Source organism: Silurus aristotelis, assembly GCF_946808225.1.
Source record: "Silurus aristotelis genome assembly, chromosome: 6".
NCBI classification, from domain to species: Eukaryota; Metazoa; Chordata; class Actinopteri; order Siluriformes; family Siluridae; genus Silurus; species Silurus aristotelis.
The window spans coordinates 31421433-31427589 of record NC_139579.1 but is presented as its reverse complement, the minus strand read 5'-3'; the positions used below and the strand labels follow the sequence as shown (position 1 = coordinate 31427589).

Genomic DNA, 6157 nt, shown 5'->3' with positions numbered 1-6157 from the left:
GTTTGTGTGGGTGCATCCCGAGACTCCAGCACAGCTCTTCCCTGCACTCGAGTTAATTAAATCCACGCCCACTTCCCTTTGGATGACGTCAGCAGGGCGCGACCTATAAAGTCGAGTCTGAAGATGGGATCAGGAGCTCCTTAGCCGACGCTCACCTTGTTCTTTTTGTTATTCTTCTCCGTGCTTTGTGATTTCCTGTTATTGACCTTTCACCCATTCTGACCCTGAGTTTGTCCAGTCCTGTACCTTTACTGCATTATGCATTTGTAAATATATGTGTGTCGTTTTTTTCACCGGTAGTAGGGGTGTGGCTGCCATTTCTGCTGAGTGTGGGTTACTTCTCTGTTTTTGGGATTTAGGGAAGTGTTAGGTCATTCTTTTGGGTTTGTTTGTAGTTTGTTTGTTTGTTGTTTGTTCGTTTTGTTAATTTTGTGTTTGTAAAAGAGTGTATTTTGTTTATAACTTTGACCTTTGGTCCACTCTGAAGTCTATCCTGGTGTTGTACACGGTGCAAATTGTGCAGTGCACATTTCTGTTCAAATAAATAAATAATTAAATTAATATATTAATTAATTAATGAATATAAAAGAGGCATAATTAAAACCTTTAAAGCAACACACTTTATTCACAATGTTCTTTCTTTACTCAGATATTTAAAAATACAAAATAAACAAAGAAATAAAATAAATAAAGTTCCGTTTGGTGTCCTGATAATTTCCGTAATTCAAAACACTATAATTACCTCAAAACATTTATAAGAATATTTTGTCTTCATGCTCCATGTTGAGTTTAAGTAATGGAGAGTGTGTTAGGGAAGTGAAGAAAAGTGTGCAGGCAGGGTGGAGTGGGTGGAGAAGAGTGATAGCAGGAGTGATTTGTGATAGAAGAGTATCTGTGAGAGTGAAAGGGAAAGTTTATAGGACTGTGGTGAGACCTGAGATGTTGTATGGTTTAGAGACAGTGGCATTGAGTAAAAGACAGGAGGTGGAGCTGGAGGTAGCAGAGCTGAAGATGTTGAGGTGTTCGTTGGGAGTGACGACGATGGACAGGATCAGAAATGAGGTTATTAGAGGGACAGCGCATGTAGGACGTTTTGGAGAAAAGGTGAGGAAGGTGAGATTGAGATGGTTTGGACATGTGCAGAGGAGGGACATGGGGTATATCAGTAGGAGAATACTGAGGATGGAGCCACCAGGAAGGATTAAAAAAGGTAGACCAAGGAGGAGGTTTATGGATGTGGTGAAGGAAGACATGCAGGTAGTTGGGGTGAAAGAGGCAGATGTAGAGAACAGGGTGGTATGGAGACGGAAGATCTGCTGTGGCGACCCCTAATGGGAGCAGCCAAATGAAGAAGAAGAAGAAGAAGAAGAAGAAGAAGAAGAAGAAGAAGAAGAAGTAGAAGAGCTCTATGTTGAGTTTGTTTTCACTAATTATAGACACACATTTGCATAAAGCATCAATATTTGCTCTTGTTGATTAGAATATTAAAAACTTAAAAAGTATTAATTTAAGGTACATTTAGAACAGATAAAAATGTATATTATGTATTATGTATTATCTATCTATCTATCTATCTATCTATCTATCTATCTATCTATCTATCTATCTATCTATCTATCTATCTATCTATCTATCTATCTATCTATCTATCAGGATTTAAGTATTTGTTTGACTTTTCTTACACATTTTAAATTTAACACAGGCATCATATGGTGAATTGTTCGGGTAAAGAAAATTCATCACGGTTTTGTGGATCTTCATAACACGCGACATGCAAAAAGGCTGATACGCTTTCACGAACTGATGACATGTTCTCCACAGTTTCTAAAAAAAAAAGAAAGAAACTCACAATTCATGCTAAACATAGAGTCCAGTGTCTGAACCAAGTACACGTTTTTACGTAGGAAGGTTACATTTAAAGGAAATACATTTTATTTATTGAAATACAAAAAAGAAAGGTGATTTAAGTGACTTTGAACGTGGCATGGGTGTTGGTGCCAGACGGGTTGGTCAGTAACTCAAATAACCACTCGTTACGACCGAAGTATGCAGAAGAGCATCTCTGAATGCATAACACGTCGAACCTTGAGGCGGATGGGCTACAGCAGCAGAAGACCACACTGGGTGCCACTCCTGACAGCTAAGAACAGGAAACTGAGGCTACAATTCGCACAGGCTCACCAAAATTGGACAATAGAAGATTGGATAAACGTTGCTTGGTCTGATGAGTCTCGATTTCTGCTGCGACATTCGGATGGTAGGGTCAGAATTTGCCGTCAACAACATGAAAGCATGGATCCATCCTGCCTTGTATCAGCGGTTCAGGCTGGTGGTGGTGGTGTAATGGTGGGGGGGATATTTTCTTGGCACACTTTGGGCCCATTAGTACCAATTGAGCATCGTGTCAACGCCACAGCCTACCTGAGTATTGTTTCTGATCATGTCCATACCTTTATGACCACAGTGTACCCATCTTCTGATGGCTACTTCCAGCAGGATAACGCGCCATGTCATAAAGCGCGAATCATCTCAGACTGGTTTCTTGAACATGACAATGAGTTCACTGTACTCAAATGGCCGCCACAGTCACCAGATCTCAATCCAATAGAGCACCTTTGGGATGTGGTGGAACGGGAGATTCGCATCATGGATGTGCAGCCGACAAATCTGCAGCAACTGCGTGATGCTATCATGTCAATATGGACCAAAATCTCTGAGGAATGTTTCCAGTACCTTGTTGAATCTATGCCACGAAGGATTAAGGCAGTTCTGAAGGCAAAAGGGGGTCCAACCCGGTATTAGTAAGGTGTACCTAATAAAGTGACCGGTGAGATATATATATATATATATATATATATATATATATATATATATATATATATATATATATATATATATATATATATATACACTATATTGCCAAAAGTATTGGGTCATCTGACCTTTCCTGTTATATGTGGTAGTTTTCCAAAATGTTACCAAAAATATGGAGGCACTCAATTGTACAGAACGTCTTTAGATGGCGCTATAATATAATTTTGCATTCACTTGATCTTGGAAACCCAAATCTGTTCCAGAATGTTGAAGATCTGGTTTACATGCTTTGTAGAGAATCTTGAGTGGCCTGCTATAGAGCTCTGATCTCATCCCTACTGAACACCTTTGAGATGAATTGGAACGCTGACTGCACCCCAGGCCTCCTCACCTACATCAGTACCTGCCTTTTGTAATAAATGTACATATGTTTCACTAAGTGTGTTCATTTTTCGATTCATTTACATTAGACACGTTTATATTGCACACTGTTGAACTTTTGGCTTTACCTTTTTTAGATCTGCGGAGATCGAAGGCATCGTCCTCGACATGAGTTTCTTGCAAGCTGCACAGCGTATCGCTCCTTTCTGAAATCACACCATTCCATTTATTAAAGCAGTGTTCAGAATGTTTAGTGCTGAAGATGTTGAGGTTTCGTTGGGAGTGACGACGAAGGACAGGATTAGAAATGAGTTTATTAGAGGGACAGCGCATGTAGGACGTTTTGGAGAAAAGGTGAGGAAGGTGAGATTGAGATGGTTTGGACATGTGCAGAGGAGGGACATGGGGTATATCAGTAGGAGAATACTGAGGATGGAGCCACCAGGAAGGATTAAAAAAGGTAGACCAAGGAGGAGGTTTATGGATGTGGTGAGGGAAAACATGCAGGTAGTTGGTTTGAAAGAGGCAAAATAGCAAAAGTTCCATTTTTACTTTAACAGGGATCTGACTGCACTGTCTGTGTTGAGGGCAGTCGGATCCCCTGTTAAAGTAAAAACTGAACTTTTGCTGTTTTCAGATGGACGGTTTTAATTGCCGGATGTGTGCATCGTCTTGATTCGAGACTTGGCGCATCAGTAAAACGAACGTTTTTTTCGGTGGTTTATTTATTTATTTGTTTATTGTTAAAATGTGTGTTGCTTTGTAGATTTGAATATTTATATTTATTAATAATTTTTTTTTTTTTTAGAAAAATGGTCAACCAGAAATGCACTCAACAATGGCAAATTATTTCCAGTAAGTAAATAATAATAATACAAACCTCAACAAACCTTTCTTTAAATATTATACAGTAATACCCCGTATATCGCGGTGGTTACGTTCCAAAACCACCTGCGATTAACAAAAAAAAGCGATAAACGGATGCCACCCGAAAAAAAGTTTTTTTTGGCTACTACAGAACTCTATACTGAGTTGTGTAGTAGCCAATGCATAGTTTCTATGCTTGTTTATAAGTTGAAGTGTCCTATGATGTCAAAAAAGATGCTGCATTAAAGATACTGTCAACGCATTCTTTACTTTCTGCTCTGTACTGTATTAACATTTTAGCTCAGGGTGGTATGGAGACGGATGATCCGCTGTGGCGACCCCTAATGGGAGCAGCCGAAAGAAGAAGAAGAAGACTGTATTAACATTTTACTTAATTTTATAATTAATAATTCTATTTTTGTTAATAAATTTCATTATTTCAACATAAAACTCCATAAAAACAATTTCCTATAAATGTTTTGGTCTATGGTGTTTTCCACGAGAGACCGGGAAAATCAGCCAAACTAATTAATTATGTGGCAAATGCAATTCCATGATAAACCAGGGGGGCCGCCAGATTCGAAACGTGATAAAGTGGGGGATTACGGTGTTAATATCAAAATCTAGAAAATTTAAGTCCAACCTGTTCCTCGTCATCCCCTTGCTCATGTGGTGAGCTGTCGCTGAGGCTCATCAGTTCATTCTGTGTTATGTTTTTCATTCTTGGATCATGAGAAACAGCACAACTATCAGCAACCCCTGTGAAGAATGAAGGCGAATACGCATAATTGTTAGAATCACAACAAGTCAATAAGGCGTTCAATAATTCGGAAATAAAACTCACCTAAACACAAGAGCAGAAATCCGAGCTGAATTACAGGCGACATGTTCCCACCTCAAATACAACAATTTATCAGAATATTTTACAAAGACGTGAGATAAGGCTGAGGTTTGACACCCATTGAAGAGAAATTTCTTTGTTGTTTGTGGTTAAAATTGTTTTTTTGAAAAAGAAAAAAGTGCTGATAGTAACAGCAGAAATACCACAACACAGTGAGTGTCATAAAAAAAAAAAAAAGCGAAACCCTGTCAGCATTTTTCTGAAAATGCTGAAATTTTGACAATTCCGAGATTTTTTCTTTTTGTTCAAATAACAAATGTTTTTATAAAATACAATTATAGTTAATTTTTCTTCATTTTTCAGACACAAAAACAGGGGATTTACTTTTCACTGTGGGACGAGGTGAAAAAAACGTCACTACCTTCCATAATAAGTTTGTAACGTTACATATGTGACAAGCGATAAAACGTTGGCTCTTGAAGTAGAGCTCCAAGCTCGGCTAAAATGGCTGACTTCAATTCCTTTTTGCCATGTTGATGGTGTCATTTAAAATGTACTGGCTAGAAAATAATAATTGTTAAAACGTGGAAGTTTAACTATCAACCTATATGTATATACAAACCAGATTCCAAAAAAGTTGAAACACTGTACAAATTGTGAATAATAATGCAATAACTTACAAATCTGATAAAATTATATTTCATTCACAATAGAATATAGAAACATATCAAATGTTGAAAGTGAGACATTTTGAATTGTCATGTCAAATATTGGCTTATTTTGGATTTCATGAGAGCATCACATTCCAAAAAAGTTGGGACAGGTAGCAATAAAAGGCCGGAAAGGTTAAATGTACATATAAGGAACAGCTGGAGGACTAATTTGCAACTTATTAGATCAATTGGGGGAGTGGTGGCTCCAGCGGTTAAGGCGCTGGGTTACCGATCGGAAGGTCGGGGGTTCAAGCCCCGGTATTGCCAAGCTGCCACTCTTGGGCCCTTGAGCAAGGCCCTTAACCCTCTATGCTCCAGGGGACCCTTACAAGAAAAATAAATCAAGGACCCCGACGTGGGGCCGCCTTCCCGTGGGCTCACCACCTGCAGGAGTGACCGTAAGGGACCGGTGCTGAGAGGATTGGGCAGCAGTCGAAGGCGGGGGCCTTGACAGCCCGATCCCTGGACACAGAGAAGTGTCTGGGGAATCTGCTTAGACTGCTGCCCCCGCGACCCGAATTATGGATAAGCGGGAGAAGAT

The 6157-nt window shown here is 39.2% G+C and overlaps 1 long non-coding RNA gene across 1 annotated transcript; it reads right to left on the bottom strand.

Moving 5' to 3' along the window:
• Positions 1–1654: 1654 nt before the first annotated feature.
• Positions 1655–5041, bottom strand: LOC310727583. Its single transcript, XR_014534047.1, has 4 exons — positions 4907–5041; positions 4706–4821; positions 3324–3401; positions 1655–1824 (listed from the first exon to the last, which is right to left on the bottom strand). It is a non-coding gene; the product is annotated as an uncharacterized lncRNA (long non-coding RNA).
• Positions 5042–6157: the final 1116 nt, after the last annotated feature.